The 23,226-nt window shown below is 36.1% G+C and overlaps 1 long non-coding RNA gene across 1 annotated transcript in view; it reads left to right on the top strand.

Moving 5' to 3' along the window:
* Positions 1-21,546, top strand: part of LOC145720937 (uncharacterized) — a 112,177-nt gene extending 90,631 nt beyond the window's left edge. Inside the window, exons 5-6 of the long non-coding RNA XR_014144291.1 lie at positions 17,647-17,748; positions 19,619-21,546. This is a non-coding gene — a long non-coding RNA (uncharacterized LOC145720937). The remainder of the gene's footprint in view (positions 1-17,646; positions 17,749-19,618) is intronic.
* Positions 21,547-23,226: the final 1,680 nt, after the last annotated feature.

The following is a 23,226-nucleotide window of genomic DNA, read 5'->3' as shown; positions in this document are numbered from 1 at the left end:
TTCCTTCAACAGCTTCAATAAAATGTATGGCTTCTTCTTCCATTTGCTCTAATCACTTTTAGGCAGTCATTATGCTTAAATATTTAGCCTCTGTTGATTTTCACTTGCACATCACCATTTAGTTAAGACTGTGATGTCAAATATCCTTTATAGCTTTTTTATTCCTCTTTTTTCCTTGTCATGCTTCTTTGCTCCTGCATAGAATTTCCCCAGAAATTTCCCTGGAGTGACTTTCTAAGATCTGCCTCTATTTTTTTTCCTTCTTAGGCTATAGGCTTTCCATTTCAGTGCTTAATATTTTTTCTTCTTCCTCCGCTACGTTAACTATCACTTCTCTCATTCCCCTCTCTCCTTTTATTCACTAATGAGCATAATTGCTGATTCTTAATACAATATTTGGATTTAAGGAAGCTGATGAGATGGAGGACAAGGAGGTTTTCAGCAGCAGCTGCTCTAAAATTTCTGTTACACTGAGGTAACCCTGAACAGAAAGCAGAAAATGTTACTTGGGTAATATATGAAAGACCAATATGCTAAGAAAGCAAAATGTTAGCCTTATAAGAAGAACTGTGGCCATGAGATTGTTAAGGAATAAAGGTGAATGCCGGCGTGTCTGAATTTGGGAAGGTGGTGTAGTAAAGAGCTTTGCTACTCAGAGTGTGGTTTGTGGAATAGCTCCCTTGACAGCAACTAGATGCTTGTTAGAAATGCAGGATTTTGGTTCCATCTCATATCTACACAATCAAATCTGCATTTTTAACTGATATTTGCACATTACAGTTTGAAAGCACTGGCATGGAGTAAAGCATCCTTAAAATTCAGGTCAAGTTCAGTTTAGCACTCCCTAGGCAAATTTGAAGTTAGTGACTTGACCTCTTTGAATTTCTGTTTACTCACTCATGAGCTGTGAGTAATAATACCTAACCTTTAAAGTTGTTGTAGGGAATAGAAATAATGTACAATTCTTGTAGCAGACAATAAATAGTAATGGCTCTACTTGTGGATTTCCTAAAAGACAGAACAGGGAGGGGATTTTAGGGGATGTAGTGTGACTACATTTTAAGTTTAGAGTCATGAAAAGGAGAAAATACCTATGTCCAAAAATATTCCCATTTTTCTCTCTGCTGTCTGAAACAAAACCTCACATTTCTCAAACCGTATAGATGAAAGCTTAGTTATTTTGTGAATTATAAAGGCATCAACCCATAAGCAAATGTTTAAAATTGTGGATATAAACCAGAAAAATGGATTAAATTGGGTTAAATGTTCATTCACCCTTGATACCGTGTCAAGAACTTCTCCTTTGTAACAAAAGTAATGATCGGACTTGATTTTGAGTCTCAGTTTGCTGACTAATTCTGTATGCTTGGCCAAGTCACAGACCTTTTGGGGGCCTCAATTTTCTCGTCTGTAATATGCAGGAAATAATAATTCAGACGGTTGCTTTGAGAATCAAATACAAATGATGTGATAGATTTATTATGGATTCAATCTCCCATTCATCCACCAATTCATTCAACCAACATTTACCAGCTGCCCATTATGTTCTGGGCACTGGGAAGGGCACCAGACTTCTAAACGTGAAGCAGACATAGTCCTTCTCCCGAGGCACTCAGTCTCTTCAAAAGAAGATATGTAAAACCTAGCTCTGACCAAGAAGTAGTGAACACAGAATAAATATCAGGCACCATACTAGACACACAATGGTATTTACTTGTTTCTCAGGACAACTGAGGCTTCGTGAGGCTAAGTAACCTCTCAAAGGCATGCAGTTAGGCAGCAGCAGACACGAAATACAGTAAAGCCTCCTTGTATAAGCTTTGGGCGAGCACTATGCAAAAGGTAGCTGCTATGATCCTGGCAGGGGGCAGAATTCAGAACGAGATGGCTTTACTGGAAACTCCCTTGCCCCTGGGATTCCCTGTTCTGCATCTTTTCCTGAGAAAAGAATTCCTTCCACTGTGTGCTGTTTCTCTTGTACAGATGCATCCCAGCTGGAGCTGAGACTGAGACGTCACCTGCAGAATACTGAGTCTCACTCACCTTCCATCCCCATTAAAAAAAAAAAAAAAATTCTGCGGTTACATTTCATGCACCTTTTAACTCTCCAGTGGCCATTTGGTCTATGCTGTTTCTGTTTTGTGGATACATTTATTTTATGTGTTATTTCCCCTTAAATTTTAAGGACGTGTATCTTCATGAAAAGAACAAAGGAAGAAAAACAACTTGTAAATTATCACAAGAAAGACCCCTGCTAAAAACAATAAGTTTGCTGACAGATGGCAGAATCAGTTGAAAAGCGAGTACTATATTTACTAAGTCTAACCCATTTAGTAAGCCAAAAAAGTGTTATCTAATTCTATCCCCTGTGTATGTGTGTGTTTTGGAGTAAACAGATGCCTAATGAGGAATGTGTCTAGTGTAGTTTTGAAGGAACCTGGATAAACCCAGGTTCTGATTTCGGGTTTGATTTTGACAAATATATAAGTGTACAAAGTCAAATCTATTGTAAATAAAGTTGTCAGAGCAAAAACAGCATTAAAATGCTGTCAAAGCAACATTATTTTTTAAAAACAACACACCCTAGAATTATTGTACCACATAAATTTGCTTTTAGAAATCTATTATTTATACAGTTTTATAACAACTACAAAGTACTTAAAAGGAGGACACATGCCCTGTCATCATTAGAAAACCTGGATGCGTGCCGGGCCAGTATAACAAGTCTGAATATTATCAAGCTTTTTATAAAACGATATTAAACAAAGTGGAAATAACTCATCGAGACATACATTTGTTTATATTGTGTAGGACATGGCTGAGACACAGCCTTCCCACCCTCACTTTCTTCCCTCCAAAACCCAGTTTTCTAAAAAAAAAAAAAAAAAAAGAAAGAAAAGAAATACTAATCCTACAATTGTCTTATTTTGAATTATGAGTTTTGAGACTATGTATTCAGATGATGTTTCAGGATCCAGTCTGAACCATGAAGAATAAGTAAAGTTTGGGATACTGTATACATAAGTAGAACTGAGAATAGAATAGACTCAATTCTAAGGAAGCACACGTACTCTGGTTTCTAGAAAGTGGACTTACAGGTTATTATCTAATGCCTCTGTGAGTTTCTTCAGGTGAAACATCGAGAGCAGCAATTTGCACAGGGTCAGTGTGGTGTAGATATTCTTCCCTAGGTAGCCAAACAACATGGAGAAAAATATAAAGGATTCCTTTTCTTTTTGGCCTTCTCTCTTTTAATAAAAAGCATGGAAACATGAATAAATGATTAATCAAGTAATATCACCCAAAGTAAACTTTAAAACAAAGAGTATTGTTAGAGATAAAGAAAAACATGTCACAATGATAAAAAGGTCTATTCACCGAGAACATATAGTCCTAAATGTGTATGTATCTCAGAACTTCAAGGTACATGAAGCCAAAATGACAGAAATAAAAAGCCAAATAGAAAAAGCACCCAATCATACACAAACAATGAATCATGGAACACTACATCAAAAACTAATGATGTAATGTATGGTGATTAAGATAACATAATAAAATTAAAAAAAAAAAAGAAAAAGCACCCAATCATAATTGATGATGTTAATGATCCCCTCTCGGTAATTGATAGAATAAGTAAACAGCAAAGCAGAAAAGATAGACACGAACAACTATTAACTGGACTTTCTAATTGATTAATAGAACCCTACACCTAATGATTGCAGAATATACATGGGTTTCAAGTGCCTATGGAAAATGTGCTCTTATTGGACTTTAATTTTCATCTTGTAACTAATGAGCATAGACATGCTTTTATGTTTATTGGGTATTTGGCTATTGGTATAGATGCTGTTGGTGCCCTGGACAGACCTTCTTCACTAGGACAGTGCAACTCTGCTTCAGCTGCTAATAATAGCAGAGGATTGCCATTGGCTGATGGGAGCCACCACACCCTGTAGAAGCCACCTTGCTTGGAATTTCTAGAAGGCAATGCCACCCTACCCGAGGCAGCCCGTAGCTAGTGACCGGCTGATGTGGGGGTACTATAGGTCAACTACTTTGTGTCTGGGCAGGACAAGCTGTGGGGTACAATTCATGTTCCAGAACTCTTTATAAAATCAGGCTGAAGCTAGACTTTAAAAAACAAAAAAAAGCACAGTACTTGGCTTTTCCTCTTTCCCATGCCTGCCAGGGGTGGGAGCTGTGTGTGTGGAGGAAGGCAGTTAGGCAGAAAGCATTGCCAATACTTCCATTTCAGTTCACCCCAGAGAAGTAGGGAAACAGACTCAAGTCCGCTCACTTCGGTCTTTGTTTCTTTAAGACATAAATTGCCATTAGTAAAAGGAGAGAATCTGTTGGCTGCTTTTTATCAAAATGATGACACACTGAATTATAAGAACAGAATGACTTTGACTTCCTTGATTTGAGTCCTAAAATCTTTTTAAATCCAGGGTTACCGATAAGGTTGAGTTACCGATAAGGGTTACCGATAAGGCAGAGTTCATCCTGTGGAGCCTGTCAGTAACACAGATTTTCCAGGTGGTAGCTAGTGTTTTTCCCTTTCCTTCCTAAATATGAAAAAAGTTCTAGTTCACGGAAAGGTTCCAGGGAAAATTCTTAATTCCCTTCTGGGCGGGTTCAACCAAGATTCAAGTACGGAGTTCTCTCTTTCTTTCTTTCCAGTAATTTGCTGAGCTGTGCTGTGCTGTGCTGCTTGGCAAGCTACTTAACCTTTCTGAACCTGGATTTAGAAAACTCCAAAATATTTGACACATGTCTCCAGAGGCGCCAGTAGAATTAGTGAATGATTCAGCAAATGTGTTTTACGATTCCTGGAAAAGTAAGCTCATACTTTTTTATAAGTGCTGAGTAATGTCAAATAAGGCTTATCACACACTTTGCCCAACTATCCTAATGTACTATTTTAAAAGAATACTCCAGTTTTTCTTTATTTATGTGCTTATTTTATTTATGCCTTCCCTCTTTTTTGGAAGTCCACCTATATAGCCTTCATTTGGAAGCAAAATCTGGAAAAGTTAATCATTGAGTATACTACACGAATTATTTCTTTCTCATTTTTATTCTTCTGACTGAAAAACTAAAATATATTTGATTTTTTTAAAAAAAAACTTTGAATATACAAATGTATGACTTAGATCAGAGGCCAGATTTGGCTTAACTGTAGTTGCCAACCTGTGATTTAGCTCATGGAAGAATCTTGTATTTACGCCACCCAATATACAAACTCTCTCTCATCCATTATTTATTTGTGACTTGGTTTATATGCTTGAGGAGTTTTTTTCTTTTTCCTATATTTATTAATCAGCAGAATAACCTCACAGAGAATTTATAACATTCAGCTGTAGGATAATAATAATAGTATGAGAGGTAATTTTCTCTATCAGACTCCTCTAACCCATTGTTGCCTCCACCCCCAACACAACGGAGTCTTCCTAGCTTTGTTTTCAAAATTTAAAATTTTATCTTTAGTTTTTATCTTACGTTTACCTTCTCTTTAAAACTGTTTTTCGAAGTTTTTATTTTCAAAAATTTCAAACCCACAGGAAAGTACAATGCATACCTGTATAATATTCATCTGATTTCACCAACTGTTAATGTTTTGCCACCTTTGCTTTATCTCTTTCAAACACAATTGCTTTGCTGAAATATTTGAAAGGAATTTGCAGACAGGCAGATACTATGGCTCTTGACTTCTTTATACCTCAACATAAATCCTCTTAGAGCAAGGACGTTCTTTGACATGAACACAAAACCACCGTCACACTTCCAAATTAACAGTGATAGAATAATATCATTTAATATACAACTGTCCCCAGACATCTTTCAGCTGACCCTCCTCCACTCCCCAGCCCGAAATCAGAATCCAATTAAGGATCACACTTGGCATTTGCTTGTCATGTGTCTTTAGCCTTTTTTAATACAATAAGGCCCCTTTGCCTTTTGTTTTTTATGACACACTTTTTTTTTGAAGAATATAGATTAATTGATGTGTAGAATGTCTTCAAATCTGGATTAGCCAGATAGTTTCCTCACTACTAGATTCAAATTGAATACTTTGGCAAGAATACTACATAGGTGCTTTCTTGGACTTTGCATTCCATCACATCAAAGGCATGATGTCTGTCTGTCTGTTTCATTATTGGTGATGTTAACTTAGATTATTAAGTTAAGGCATAGCTCCCACCTCTCTCTTTGCAACCAAGAAGTACTCTGTGGTATAATACTTTGAAATTATATGAATAACCTATCATTAAATGATGTCCCAATCTTGGTGTGTGAGCAAAAGGATTATTTTCTAATTTTTTCATTCCTTCCATGTTTATTAGTTATTATTCTTATTTACCTTCTTTCTCACCCCTTTTCTTTAAATATTATTATGATCTTATGGATTTTTTTTTTTTACTCAATGTGTTATAATCTATCACATCATTATTCATTTTTGATGCTCAAATTGTAAGTAGTTTGACCAGTCAAGCCCATCAAGCTGGCTTTTGTCTTTTAGACATATCTCTCTCATCCTTCGAGGACTTCAGGGCAGAATTTTCCAGGCTTACCTTGTGTTTTCTCTGCCTATACTTGGAATCAACCATGTCTCCAAGGAGTTTTGTTTTCTTTTAGAGAGAGAGTATTTTAGAAACCAAGATTTTGGTACTAGGAGTCCTTATTGCTCCTGGGATGTCATTTCTTCTAGATTATTTCGATGCATAGCTGGCATATATCTTTAAAAACATCATGAGGTTCATATAGGTGCCTCCAATTTAAATTTATCACCACAGAGCTCTTCCTCTTCTCCCCACTCCATTTATATCATTTCTCCCCCATAGTGAGAACCCTGATTCCAAACTATATCATTCTATTTACTCATGTGTCCTATAGTATTGAAAAAAAATGTAGGTTATTACTTTAACAATACTACCACGACCATCAGCAAACACACTATATAAGGCTTAAATTTCTTTGCAGTTCTTTATTTTTTGGACTATATCTACTAAGATTTTATAGTAAAGGTGCTATGTTTATAAATTATTTTTTTCTGTGTGGTTGCGCTACCAATTGGATTAAATTTTGGTTTGTTTCTGTTTGTATTTAATTTTAGGGTTAGATTTTTGCATCCTTTTTGATTTAATAATTTTAATTAAAAATATATGGCTCAAATGTGAAAGCTTTATTTAAAAATATAATCAGAGACATCTCATTCCTGTTTCTTACCATCTACCACCTTCTTAACTACTCCTAGAGTAATAATTATCATTGTTGTATAGTGCAGTTTTAGTTTGTTTGTAAAAATTAGCAATGTCTACTCATTTGCAATATATATTCCTATTTCTTCATCTTTCTATGTATACTCATATGCATCTTTCTTCACTTGATAGCGTTAAGCTTGAAATCACTTCCTGTCACTTCACAAGATCGAGTTATAATTTTGTACAGCTTATTCCATTGTGTTTTCCTACAGTTTATTTAATCTGTCTTCCATTAGGCATTTAGGGTATTTGCAATGCTTTGCTGTTACACATATTTCTGCAGTGATTAATCATGTGTGTGTCTGTGTGCATGTGTTGCCTTATATTTAAGAGGGATATTCTTATCTTGAAGACCTAGATTTCATTGTGTCCCAGGGGATAATAAAGCTCTCTTAAGGGGGTGAAGAGAGAGGAAAGGCTCAGTGGGATTGAGTAAGAAGTGAATGGTAAGGCCCCAAAGAAAAGGGTTGGATCCCATGAAACTGAAGAAGGGAAAAGATGCTAGATTAAGTAGTTGGCACAGTCCTGTGGCCAATTCCACACAGTGTTTCAGAGATGGCAGAAACCGCGTAGGATAGACTTGTGGAAGGAATGGAAAGGAGCTATAAGGGCCCAGGTGTTGAGAGCCTAACACATTTCCGATGGCCAAGTAGACTTGGAAGGAGTGGATTCTATGAGCAACAAAGCTACCCACTCTCCAAAGTACCATCCAAGTTTGGGCAAGTTTCATCTCATTGGTGGTCATGATGGAAGCAAGGACAGAGGTTATTCCCAAAGTTTCATGACATTTAAGCTCCCAGAACTCTTGTATAATCTTAGGAAAAAAGAGAAACACTCAAAATATTTTTGAGATTAAATTTTCTACCAGCCAGGAGAGACAGAGAAATAAAGATATAGGATGTTTCTTTACCTCCACTGTTGTGAAACAAATCCATTCCTATTCCCCAAATGATTTAGTGTGTGTGTGTATGTGTGTGTATGTGTGTGTGTATATGTGTGTGTGTACACCTGTTTACAGAAATGGGATTGTAAGTATTTACTGAATGGCATAACATTTTCTTCTAGGACTCATTTTTCTCATTTAACAAAATATATTGGACATCTCTCATTTTTTCAACACCGGCATGATATTTCACTATATGGATACATGCTATTTTGTTCTTGATACAGTGCTATTGGCATAAATAAGTACTAAGATATTCAGAGAGTATTAGATATTTTAGAAGCAGAGTTTGCAGCTGATTATGCTGCTATAAGAAAGTTTTAGCTCTAAGAAAGTTTGCATTCATGTTTTTCATAAGGAAAATAATTATACAGTGTTCTTTGTATTTTTTCAACGTTGACAGATGGTAAGTGAACAGCCTGGGAGGAGGAGAAATGACCCAACTTGCTTCTGCAGCATTAGAAAAGATATCAAAGCAAGAGGCAGACACTCCCAGTGTCAAAGACTTTGTTTTCTTTCTCACTTTTCTTATTCAAACTGATCACAAATTGCTTTATTGCATTCTACTGTGTCAAAGTAATTCCTTTTTACTTTCACATTGGAGAAATGTCTTAGCCTATGATAAAATGATTTCCTCAGATCACTTGAGGTTGGCAGTAATAGGTAATCAAAATTGTTCAGAAATCTGTCATAGTCATAACAACAATATATGGAAACACATAATATATCAATGCACTATTCAATATGAAAAGGCAAAAGAAAACTTTCCACTGAGCACTGTCCTGTGGACTGCAGAAAACATACCAGCCTAAGTCAGGAAAATTTTTGATGTGATTTCCCCCGACCCACCCAAGTGTATACCAGAATTGTAATGCTTTACCCAATGCCAGATTTAAGTTGTTGGTTGATTAAACAATAATATTCAGAACATTCTGCATTGCCAATGGAAATCTTTTGTCTGTTTTTTCTTCTTGTTTAGCACATTTGTGGAACCAGTTAACCTAACAACCTCAAAGATAGAAATTCTGGCACCTAATTTGCATATATATATATATTTTTAAAGATTTTTATTTATTTATTTAACAGAGACAGAGAGCACAAATAGGCAGAGCAGCAGACAGAGGGAGAGGGAGAAGCAGGCTCTCTGCCAAGCAGGGAGCCCGATGTGGGGCTCTATCCCAGGACCCTGGGATCATGACCTGAGCCGAAGGCAGCCGCTTAACAGACTGAGCCACTCAGGCGCCCCTGCATATATTCTTCAAGAAAAAATTCTGAAGCATATTAAATGGCTTATACTAGTGCAGGCGTGGGCACAGTGGAGCTCTACAGAGATAGCATATGAATGATAAACAACCCATATACTTAACTTCTGTTTTCAGATATCTCAGATACCAAAATGAGAAGGGAAGCATGGACAGTAACAATGATTGAAATGTGCTATGTAATAGAGTACACAAATTAAAGTCAGAACATTTTAGCTTTAGTTCTAATTTTGTCATTAAATATGTGACTGTGGGCAAGTCACTTTCAGCGATGGTATTTGACAAAAAGGGTATGTGTGTGGGAGTATTGGACGAGATGAGTAAGTCCTAATGATTATTTTTGCTTCTCTTGGCAACAAGCTTTGCACAAAAGTAACATGTGTTTAAAATAATGTAGTATGATTTAGCAGTCAAAAACTTCTGTAATATTATGTAGTTGTTTTTATTTATTGATGGCATATTCTGGGTAATAGAGTATATTTATTTCCATAGTATAGGTGATGAAACCAATAATATTCATAAACTTTCATTTTTCCTCAAAGATCAGTATGTATACTATACATATATAACTATCATCCAGACTCTCTGAATACTGATTTTATTCACTAGAAATGGACCAATATGTATTGAGTATTTACTATGCTAGGAAGTTTGAAAGCAAGGATTCTGGAATCAGAAATGCCTGAATTTTAATCCTAACTGAAATTTCTTGGCTGTGACTTTGGACAATTTATATGACATTTGGGTGATAGAAGTTTGTGAGGAAAGCTTCAATTTTCTGAAGGTGAAACATATCTACTTAAATACTTTCCATGATTCCATTTCTGGAGCAAGGGTGCTATAAAATATTTATGAATCTGGATTATAATGAAAATTATTAAGTAAAATGTCATTTATAATAATCAGAATATATATTAAGCTTATCTTATAAATTATCTAAGTTGATGGCAGAAAAGGTTATTAGCTAACATGATGAGTATACACTGTGGACTAAGACAGTCCTTAGAAGGAAAAGATATTTGGAATACTAAGCAAAAACCAATTCTCAAGGTAGGAAATCTTAAGCACTAAGTGAGGGATTTGGAGGCTCTGCTAATAGATGATGGACAGACAGGCCATTGAGCCCAAGATCCCACTGATAGAAGAGTGCAAGATATATTACACTCATTGTAGCAAATGGAAACCTTGAACAACCAACTAGAAAGATACTAGCTTCTAAGAGGCTCTGTTCCTGGAAATGCCATGGGAAGCATTCTGACTTTACAGATCTGCCTAGGAATCTTGGATAGCTGTTCAAATTGTTTTCATTGGATGTATAGTCTATGAGGGTCTCTGTCCTTTAAGCCAAGGATCAACAGAAAAAGCCAGGCACATTTTCCCTCCATTTCTCTTTTTGTTTCCTCTGCATAAATAAAAGTGGGAAAAATAATCTTTTAAAACTAAACCTGTGGTTTTTATTTTTAGTTCCTGGATAGTTTTGAGGTAAAAAAAAAATAATGGGTATTGGAAATTTAAATCCAACAAACAATTTAATTTTATATCAAAATGTGAAATGGCAATAATAGTAGGATATCCTACATGAGACTGTTACATTATTTAAATGAAATAATAGATGAGTAACTAAGATAGAACTTAGTTACCTTGAGACTGGTCTCCACTTTGTCATACATTCAAAAGGAAAATAAATGTGAATCCACATGAAATCTTTGAAAATTATGAACGTATTCTCTGAGAGTCTCTTGAAAGCACTTTGGAGGAGGTTAGACAGAAAACAATAATTTCTCTCTTTCTTCCCAAAGTCAAAAACCCCACAAGGCAGCTGCCCCAATCTTTTGTAATTCTCCTTCAACACCCTTCTCTAAACTACTCTTTCTTTCCTTCATCTTGGTTCTTTTCTCTTTTTCCCCCTCACCTACTGTGGCCCACTCATTATCCCATAAAGCAATCTGGTCTTAGTTCCCTTCAACTGAACTCCAATTGAATAGTTTTTTCTAGTGATTTCCTCCAATCCCATGACCTTATATAACATTATATAACATATATATGCTAATGACCACCAAATTACCATATTCAACAAGTATCTACAGCATCTGATAACCACTACAGACTCATATCCAACTACCAACTTGGATGTTATCTCTAATTAACATGCCAAAAATGTAACCCTTGATTCCTGTCATCCCAAATGTTTTTCTCTTCCATTTTTCCCTATATCAACAAATTGCACCATCATCCATCCCTTTCTTAAAGGGAAGAGTTGACTTATCCTTTCTCTTAACCCATACGTTGAGTCTCTCAGGAAAGCCTTTTATTTCTAACTCAAATATGTCACAAATCTATCCACTTCCATCATCCTAAATCCAGACATAATCACTTCTCAAATGGTCTACCATAACAAATCACAAACTGGACTCATGATCATTGACACTTGACAGTGGCCTTTTAAAACAGAAACCAGAGATTTTTTTTTTTTTAATTTATATCATGGAGTTCTTCTGCCTGAAACTCTCCAATGGCTTCCATTGCATTTGGAGCAAATCCCAAATTCCTGCAGCCCATAAAGCCTTACAACACCTGGTTCCTGCTTCCTACCCTTACAACCTCATTGCTTAGCACTTCCCCATCTCTCACTACCCTCAGACATCTTAGCTTTCCTTTTGTCTGATGCTTCCAGCAGGGACTTTGCAATTGCTCTGGACTCTTCCTCCTAGTTCCAAATGACTTCCTTTTTCATCCAGGGTTTAGGTCAAACATCACCACTAGTAAGAGCTTTTGCTTACCATATTGTCTTCCTTCAAATCAGCTTACCCTATCTTATTTTATTAACAGTCATAATTCTCAGGAATAATTTTGAAAATATATATGTATGTATATTTGCTTATTTTCTGTCTTCTGTTGGTTTTGCATATGTCTTATTTGAAGGTAAACGTCAGGAGGACAGGGGCCATATTTTTCATATCTACAGCTATAATTCCATAGTCCAGAATACTTCATGGCATAGTAGATATTTAATAGTTGTTAGTTGAGTGACTGACTGGACGAAGGACTTTAATTTTTTTTTTTAATTTTATTTTTTTATTGTCACTCACTTCTGCAGTGAATTGTTGTGGCCTCTAAGGACACCCAGGATTTCCTTCAGAAAACCTTTCTTCTCTATTTCCTGCTGCAATGAGAGAGATATTCAGATGCTGTTAGGCATAGTGTGGTCTTTCTTAACTGCGTTGTGTTTATCAAAGTTTCTTCTATTGCACCTTGAAGCCAAGGAATTAGAAAATGTTTTTGGGAGAAAATCCAGCAGCTTAAGACTTAATAGTCCCAGCGCTCTTCATGGTCTATGTCTATAATGAGAGAAGGAAGATGGGTGCCCAGTGAATTCTTTTCCTTATGTGTGTACCGCTTGCCACTAGTGAAATAATCACAAGTGTCACCAACCCCCAAGCACTGGACTGTTCTGCATTTGTTAGTGAATTGCATAATACATCCAGAGATCTATGAAGCACCAATAAATCAATGCCAGGGTCTGTACAGAAATTCCATTTGGGACCAAATCTGGCACAATGAAATCAAAGAAGCCATCACATTCATTCATTCTATTTCCTCTTGCATTACCCTCTTCATATTACTGCTGTCCCTTTCCCAACTCCTGCAACAGTGTCTTACCTGGACTCCCTGCATGTGCTCTTGTCCACCTTATGCAATGATTTTTTCAAACCTAAAATGTGACCATGTCTCTTACTTGCTTAAACATTTTAAATATTTCCCATTGTTAGGAGTTAGGATAAAGACCAAAATCCCTAGTAAGGCCTTTGAGTAGGGTGATCACATAATTTCCTCAGCACACTGGAATGCATTTAGGAGTGAAAGGGTATGTTATTAATTACATGGACAACAAGCATCAACTGAGACTGTTTTAAACTTACTGGGGCATATGTCTTTCTACTCTAAACCTCTGCATTTGTTTGTCCTCACCTTTCCCTCCAGCTTCATGTTTCATCTTACTTGCTCTTCCTTTTTACCCTTAGTCATACTCACCTTCTCCAAATTTTAAATTCTGTGTCATTTTAGCTGCAGAAGCACTTTTCCCTCTGCCTGGATTATTCTCGCATCTTCAGCCCCGCCCTTCTTTTTGCATAGCTAATTACTTTTCTCGAGTGAAACCCTACTCTAATATCATGTGTCAGCTAATGATCATTTCTTCAGCAAACTTTACCCTGCCTGCCTCATTTAGTTAGTTCCCCCATTCCACACTCACTGTACCAGATACCTCACTGAAAATGCACTTACACTCCTCTGAAGTTTAGATTTATTGATGTGGTTATTTCATCAATTCTGTTCCCCCTGCCCCACCAGACTACGGCAGCAACAGAAGGCTTGGCACTATTTTATCTCTGCATCTAGAAAAGTGCCTGAATCTCTATATGTAGAAAGTGCCCGACACATCATAATGCCTGCTGAATTATGAGTTGAGTATATTAATTAACACTGCCCTTACACTCACAGAATTTACACAGGGGATCTACATCTATATCTACATCTATATCTATATCTATATCTATATCTATCTATCTATATCTTAATATATAAATACACAGTACACTGGTAAGAATGATCACTATTTGCCTGTGATTATTTTAGAGTGAATTTTTCTTTCTCTTTTAAAAAATGTTGAATTGAAGAAATCCTAGGTGCTTATCTATATTTCTTATGAAACCATTTAAATTTCTGCCTCTTTTAGAAGAAAAATGGAGGACAGTGAATGCTTTGGTCTGCATAAGATGAGGTGACCAGCATGGGAATTAAAGACTCATGGTTCAATGACTGTATTCCACATTCATAAAATGAATAGTCTATACTATATCCAATATTTTAAGTTCAGACACATTCACAATCAATACTGATCATTACAGTCCAGTCAATTGTTCAGTGATCCATGTCAATCATGATGACAGCTGAAATTCATTGATTGGGTATGTCCTACACAGGCAGAGTCGCCATTGGGAAAAGCATTTTCCAGGAAGCAAGACCAGGTCTCCACCAGTTTGTAAAATAACTGGCAGTTGTCCCATGAGCCCCCACGTGGTCTTGTACCTTCAGACAATTCCTCCAGCTCAATTGCCAAATTCTCTAGATGCACCAGCCATCATTACCAAAACTTACTTTCTGAAAATTATCATACATATATTCTCCCTAATATATCACATATATATTAGGGAGAATTCTAACTTCAGTTATAGAAACTTCAGAATTTTAAGCATCATCTCTTAATATGCTAAAGGAATATTATGGGATTTGACATGGGACTTACGGGCCATCCTAAGCGCCTTAAAATAAAACCTATTGAGGGCTGTGATAAAGAATTAGTCTCACTCTCCAGGAAAGGTTACTGTACATTAGTAATTTCACAGTCAAATTTAGAATACCGCTTCCATTCCTTAAGATTTCAAGCATCTCTGAGTTTAAAAAAAAATTTTTTTTTTCTGTGTGAGGAAGAATTGATAAGTGTAACATGAAATAGCCTCAAATAGTAGTCAACCAATATTGTTTTTGGTGCAAAATCTTACCAAAGAAAATTTCAGGAAAATCTTCAGTTGATACAGAACTGCTTTTAATAGTTTAATGATTACAGTTCCTAAATTATTCCCTCTTAGAACTGGCTACACTCAAACTACATGGGGTCAATCTTAGCATAAGCCATTTGGTCAGAGAGAGAGAGAGAGAGAGAGGGGTCCAGATGAAATTTTTATCATCGCCTTCCTTCATCTTACCGTGTGCATGGGCACACATACTACCATCTCTTATTGCATTAAGTACAAGTCTTGTCCTCCTTTGTAACTTAGAGGAAAAAATAATAGGCCAGGTAAAGACTGATAGGAAACAAATCACGAAGAGTCTATCATACTTTGTCATAGCAAATAGCAGCTATCAAAAATGTCTAGAAACAAGGAAGATTTTATTGAGAAAATATAATTTGTATGTTTTAGACTTTTGAGATCCCTATCAAAGCCCTGCAGAGAATCTTTACTTTAATAGTCAGTGTGGTTTCTCTTGGTAAGTATGGAAAGAACATAATAAATAGCATTAAAATCCTGCAATATTAGAATGTGCATTATGAAGAAGAGTAAAAGAAACATAATATGCTTCATCCTATGAAATACAATGAGAGTTCAAAGACAAAATCAGTAAAACAGTAGAATGAGATGAGGAAATTGAAGAGGCAAGAGAACAAATCGAAAGCCAATATACAAAACTAAAGAGAAAAGCAAAGACATGAAAGGAAGGAAGGAAGGATGGAAGGAAGGAAGGAAGGAAAAGAGATAGAAAGGGCAAGATAAATTGATTCATTACAAAATATTTAATTTTCTGACGAACTCTTAGGATCATCACAGTGAATACAAAGGAAAAAGGCAAAAGGAATAAAGCAATAACAGTAGATTTGAAAGATATGATGAAAAAAGAGAATTCAACATAATATATCATTGATATCTTTAGAATAAATAACCCAATAGAGCATAAAAAGCATACAAAATTAGAATGAAATATAAGTCCCCCGCAATGAAGAGATACATCGAATCTACACAGTGAGAACTCAACATCTCAGGAACTCTGAAAAAATGACACAGAACTACATCCTGGTTAACTAAAATGAATGGCAAAAATAGGGAAATGATATTGTAAGCACCCATAAAAATTCTTCAACTAAACGAAGTGGGGGAGATCAGCCTGATTTTGGATTCCTACATAGTCACTGTTAGAATGTGAGGGAGCAATGCTCAAACAGTTTGAGGAAAAATAGTGTGACCAAAAAATATTAGCCAAGATGTAATTTAAGCATTAAGGCAATAGATATTCTGCAACATATATGACCTCAGAAAAAGAGAAACGATGAACTCCTCTTGGAAAAAAAAAAGGAAAAAACCCACATATATTTAAAGATTTTTATTTATTTATTGAGAGAGAGAGAATGATAGAGAGAGAGCATGAGAGGGGGGAGAGTCAGAGGGAGACGCAGACTCCCTGTTGAACAGGGAGCCCGATGCGCGACTCTATCCTGGGACTCAAGGATCATGACCTGAGCCAAAGGCAGTCGCTTAACCAACCAAGCTCGCAGGCGCCCTTAACCCACATATATTTAAATCATACAAAAGAAAAAAAAAGAGTTCATAAATGTTAAAACTGGTAAAAGAACTGTAGCTGTTTATAATTATTAGAAACTAAAGTATAAATTATTTAAATAATTCCTAAATAATAATTATTATTTATAACAACATAATATAAATTATTAAAGTTACTGAAAGTGTAAAATTATTAGCCTAAAAATAATAATCCAACTATCCCACATCAGGAAGTGGGGAAGTGGGGAAAAAGTCTGACTGTTAGCTTCACATATGTCATAAGAAACAGCTAAAATGTAATGTGCAAGTAAAAAGAATTATCCCAACAGCTTGATGATTTTCATAATCTTTTTTTTGAAAGCATATAAGGACTTTTGAAAAGTAGTTTCCCTGGTGATTAAAATTTTTTATTTAAATTTAAGCATTACTTTGTCACATTAGTTTCTTTTTTCTTTTTTCCTTTTTATAATTTTTATTTCTTTTTTCTTTATTTCTTTCTTCTATTAAATCATATAAAATTAATTTTTATAATTTTTAATTTAAAGGTAGCATGTATAATTTCATCTCATCTTATAAAAATATTTTTTTCTAATTCCCCATTATTCCTTTGGTCCCTGTGATCATCTAGTGTTAACAATTATTATTTCTGGGTAGTGGTATTTGTTGTGTAATTCTTTTTAATTTGTAGCTAACAGGTTTGTGGTTTAGAGTACTGATTGATTAGAATTTTTAATAGTAAACATACATTTTTTTTAAAAGTGCAATCAAGTTATTAATCTAGAATAATAAAAAGGCAAGTTAAAATATCTCAGTAATTTGTAAGTTGGCATACTTTCTTTTTAGGAGGTCAGAGTACATTTTTCTACTTCTCCTATTTTTTTCATTTTCTTTACTTGTGCCCTGATGTTCATGGATGGAGAAGTCTGTTGAAATTCTTCGCCAAACATTAGTCTAATAATCGGTAATTCTTACATTCATATTGTTTCTCATATTTATATGAGTTCATTCACTCATAATTCTTATTTCCACTTGTTTTTTTGTTGCTTTATTGGTACAAAATTGGGCAGTCCATGGGCCCAAGAACCAGGAACAACAATGTCCACATGGACCGGAGTCATCCGCCCACCTTGGACAACTCTAAGTCTCCTCCCTAGTCTGCACCAAACATTGTAAGTAACACAAATATCCATCAACAGTGTATTGAATAAAACAATTATGGTCTACTTATACAATGGATCCTATACATCAAATAGAATAAACTATTGCTAGTTACTATAGCATAAATAAATCTTTCAAACACAACATTGAAAAAGAAGTCTGTGACTATATATATATAACTAAAATGTGATTCCATTTTTACGGCGTTCAAAAACAGGCAAAACTAATCTATATTTTTGGAAGTCAGATTAGTGGTCACACTTTAAGAGAATCAGTGACTGGCGATGAGGGGGTCTACTGGGGGCTGGTAATACTTTTGTTTCTTGGTTACAAAGATCACACATGTGTTATGTGGGTGTGGTTACAAAGGTGTGGTTACACAGGCATGCATTCACTTTGTGAAAATTCATTGAACTAAACACATGCGATTTGTTTGCTTTTCTGTATATGTGATACTTGAATAAAAAGCTTGCTAAAAAATGTTTTTGCTCCCAAATCATTTATTGCATAGCCCGTCCTTTCTGCACTAATGTTGTATTGTCAACTCAAGAGAGAGAGGGAGTCAATCATGGCTGCCACAGTTCCTGGAGCGCCCCCCTCCTGAGGGGAGCCAGCCTCATCCTGAATCCTGGCTCCTGCCTCCGCATCCTGCCAGTGGCCTCAGGAGCACAGGCTCATGTCTCATCTTTTTACGAACTGCAGGTTCTCTTTTTCTCCTTCTGTTTCCTGACACATGATGACCATATGCTCAAGCACTGGAGTCGGACGTCCTGAGTCTGAATCCAGACTTTGCTACTTTGCTTGTTTGAGCTAGATATTAACCTTCTTTAACCCTCAGCTTTCTCACTGGTAAGAGGAATAATAGTTTCTTAATGAAAAAATTATTGTGAGAATTAATTAGATAGTGTGCATAAAGCCCTTAGCACTGCGCCTGGTACACAGTAAACTCAGATAAAAATTAGATATGATGATGATGATGGTGATGATGATGATGATGATGATAGACCTTCCACTTCCCTTGATTTCTTTTTACATTCTCTTTCTCCCTAGACTAGAGCACCATCTACTTAGATTCTTATCTATCCACTTTCCTTGTTCTCACCCTCCGTCCACCACGCTACAGACCAAAGTAGATGGTGGCAGAGTGCCCAGATACTTTTATGATCTCCAAGAATGCTCTCAAAAGCTATCACACAAATTGAATAGAGGCAATAGCTTGATCCAAAATGAGAAAGAGAGTCTTGTGTTCTCACATAATAGAGCTAAAGCCTTAAAACTTCTGTAGTACCTAGCACAGCATTCTGTAATAAGACTTGGTGTTTAATAAAATGTTTTTGACAAGGATGGTAAGAAGAGCACACCCACTTCACATATGAGTTTGGGGGGCTGGGATACAATGTGGTTACAAATACCTTCCCACAGGTGCTTGCAGACATGGATGGCTCTATGAGATTGGTGGTGGCGTGTGTCATTTATCACCTGTGTTATTTACTCTTTAGTCTTTAGTTTGTGAACTTCTTTTAGTTATGAAGCTTCATGATTAAATAGAAAGAGCTTTGTTTCTGTGTGGTAGGGGTACCCATTTAAAAGTTATTCTTTATTCGTAAGTGATGTTAATCTGTTTATTGAGTATGATCTGCTTATTGAGTTATTTACATAGAATCTCACCTGTAAATGGGTATACTAACATGTTGTTATTATAAAGATTTTAAAAAATATATAAAGTTCCTGGTACAAAGTAGTTGCTCAAAAATGGTAGATTCTTCTCAGGTCAGATTAGTGTTTACCTGGAGGTGTGTACTGAGCACTGAGAACAGAAAGGAAGGAACACTGAATTTACTTCTTCACTGCTCAGAATAGTCTATCTCCTTTATCTTTCAGGGCTGGAGAATGGCCTCAAGCTGGAGGTGGAAAAGACCGGAATGTGGTTTTATGCCAAGCTGTGAACTCTATAAACCACTTCACCAGGAAGCCATTTCCAAGTCACATAATGTTGGTAATTAATGCTGTATTAGTGACACTTCTGTAAGTGGGTTACAGATTGTTGCTGTGGTGTGTATAAAGCTTATTGGATAAATGTCTTTAGGAAAGGGAAAGGCATTAGTCTCTTGGTGATCAATAGGATAATAAATTGTGTTTTGTTTCTCTACCTGGATTTAATGTTTTACCTTTCAAATAAATGCTAGCTTGCTCATTGCTTCTCTGTTTTTCAAGGCTCGTAGTATCTTGAAACACTTACAGTTACTCTCTCCACAGTCAGAAAATCCCTAGCTTCTCTGCGGGACAGTCACACGAGTGAAAAGAACAGAAAATGAAAGAAACTAAAAGTAAAAACAGATGACTTAGAGGCTAAGTATGGAGCAGAGCTTTGATAATCTACTCATTAAGCAGCATGTCAATTCCATATAGAACCAGGTTTTCAAATAGAAGCATCCTCTTCCACCCATCAAAAACAGACCCAAATTTCCCCCTCTCACATGCTAAGGCCTTTGTGACATTCTTTTGGAGAAATTTTCCCTTTATCACATTGTCAATAATTTATGACATGTTTCTGACCACCTAGCACTTAAGAGTGAATACAAATAGTGTTTTAAATTAACAGCAACTTAACTATTCTCTTCAGCTTTCCCCAATTCAAATATGATCAGGACTTAAGATTCTGCAAGAGCCAAGGTGGAAATGCCCATCGTTAGCAACAGGATTAAAAGAGAGTCCTGTTGGTGTAGTTTCTTTTCCTCTTTGCCTTCTTTTATCTGAGTTGCTCCTATGGAGCCAGTTTCCTAATGTCCAAAAAGGTCATGATTCAGTCACAAAAGAAGGAATAGAGAGGATGTAAAAAAAAAGGAGTCATAGTTTCTTTCCTTCATTTTACTCCCAAATGACTCATGCTGCAGAAGAGAAGTAATTTGTTATATTCTTTATCCCAGTTCAGTCTGGGCAACTGGCAGAAACAGAGGAGATTATCTCCTCTCCCCCTTCGCCCCCTACCAAAGAACTTCTGTCCAGTATTGGTTGCATACCTAGCTAATCAATGACAGATTCTCTGTAATCATCATTACAATTCAACACCTAAGGGTAACCAGTAGTCCTTCCAGATGAGTATGTATCATGTGGCAAGACATTATTCAACAAGAGTTAATGGTCTTCCTACTACATGCTGGGTACCCTGCTAGGATCTTGAATCGGAACGTAGCTCTTGAGAAGGAATGAACAATTTAAAACCAGGGAGGAAGCCAAACTGCAGAATGGTTTTATTTTCCTCACCAATGCCATAAAGAATATGTCATTTTACCACCTCCCATACTGTTGGGCGTGTTGATGCATGAGTGTAGATAAAATGTGTGTGGCTTGCAATGGGTCGCATTTATATGCCTTGTTATTCCTACATAAATATGCCCAGCCCAGCTTTTGTTAATTGCTCTTTAGAGTGATGGTGATTAAAGTAAATACAGGAGTACAAATAGGAATGCTTTAAAATGATGGTGTAATCATTACTAATTCATTTTATATTTATTGTGGTATTAATTCTAATGAACCTTCTTGATATTAATGTGGGTGTTATAAGTACTCAGATTGAATTTTTCACTTTGAGTCAGTATTAATTAAATGAATGGTTATTATTACCTGTGTAATGGGCCTAGAAGGGATATTATTTTGGTGTTTATAAAAATCAATAGTAATGCTTTAATAATAAAAGCTTGTTTTTATTCTTTCATGTTGATTATGGGTGCTGCCTGATTAATGCATGCTTATTGTACAATAATACAGTTAAGTAGATTCCAAGCTCATGATCCTAAGTTCCTGTCAGATCTTCCTTACCCATCAAAGAAAGAGCAAATCCTATTAGAGATTTTGTTTTTTTCTAACTCCTTGAAATTGAGAGCTGGTGTATAGTTTGTATCGAATGCTCCCAATTAATCAGATTGTTAGAACAATCAACATAATTTTCTAACAATAAGTTAAATGAGGTGATATAAAAGGGCTTGAAAACTATAAATTATTATTTTCTTAACCCTGCACTGGTGGAATATTTTATGGTATTCAGAGACCTTTTATGACCGTTTGCCTACTCTAATTATTATTATCATCAACAAAATTTTTAATAAGAAAACGTATTTAGTTGAGTGCCAAGAATAGTTAAGAAAGTAATTGAGCAGGACAGAGAAAATCATGCTTTTGGGCTTAAAGCCTGGCTCCAGTGCTTACTAACCACATGCCCTTCTAAGGCTTAGTGTTATTCTTTATAGAAGAGGAGTAACACGCGCAACCACCTCATAGGTTTAGGAAGCACTGCACTCAGTAACTGGCACAGCCTAAGCTCCCCATTTGGGTTAACTACTACAATAATAATAGACAATTCTGCAGGGGATGAATGAAGCTGGAGCACGTTTGGAGCCCCCTAAAGTTAAAGAAGAGGCATTTAGGTGATATTTTTTTTAGCACCAGGGAAGGGACGTGAAGAAAGAAATGTGGGTCGGGGAAGGGGGCGAGGAGCAGAGTCCCAGGTAAGAAAGAGGGTGATGAGGTTGGGTGCTGAAACAGCTCAGATACGGGCAGGAAGGAACCAGCTGCCAGAGGCCAGACCCTGGTATTTTCATAGGACTTCCCTTGGAATGAGAAGAGCTGGAAGGAAGCACACCATTGAATCGGTTGAAGGGGTCAGAAACAAGCCTGGGACACTAAGAAACGGGACCACACAATCTACACCTTGTTAGGAGGCAACATCAAAAATGAACCAAACTGGGGCGCCTGGGTGGCTCAGTCGGTTGAGCATCTGCCTTCGGCTCAGGTCACGATCCCAGCGTCCTGGGATTGAGCCTTACGTTGGACTCCTTGCTCAGCAGGAGCCCTCTTCTCCCTCTCCTCCCGGCTTGTGAGCTCTCTCACTATCTCTGTCACTATCTGTCTGTCTCTCCCTCAAATAAATAGATAAAATCTTTAAAAAAAAAAAAAACAACAACCAAATTTTCCAAAGCATATGGCACCCTTGGGAATTTACTGCCAAAAGTGGGACTGACTTTTACCAAATTTTATATATCTGACAATTAGTTGATAGGAAATACTGGAAGCAAAAAAGTAGTCATTCTTTTGTTTGTATGTCTCTCAAATTGTGTCTCGCATTAGATAGGAGTAAGATGGTTGTCAAAATGTATAAGATATATAATTTTAATGATTTGTTAGGATTAAAAATTAAAATCTTTATCAGCCTTATATCCATGTGGCATATGTATGTTCATATATATACCAAAATAAGCACTAATGTAAAATATTAGAGATTAGTTTTCACTTAATGTGAAATGACACATCTGTTATGTAGAGGTTTTAAATGTAGAAAATGTGTCCATTAAAAAGCAAAACACAAATTTTGATAATTATTTAATAGTACACAAAATACATTTATAATCTCATTAGTTGTAATATAATTGCTTTTGTATTAAAACATAAATTAAAAATTTACCATATGTTTGAAAAATTAACCTTAATGCATT

Source organism: Leptonychotes weddellii, chromosome 4 (assembly GCF_054177405.1).
Source record: "Leptonychotes weddellii isolate Sample4059 chromosome 4, ASM5417740v2, whole genome shotgun sequence".
NCBI lineage: Eukaryota > Metazoa > Chordata > Mammalia > Carnivora > Phocidae > Leptonychotes > Leptonychotes weddellii.
This window is presented reverse-complemented; position numbering and strand designations above follow the sequence as displayed.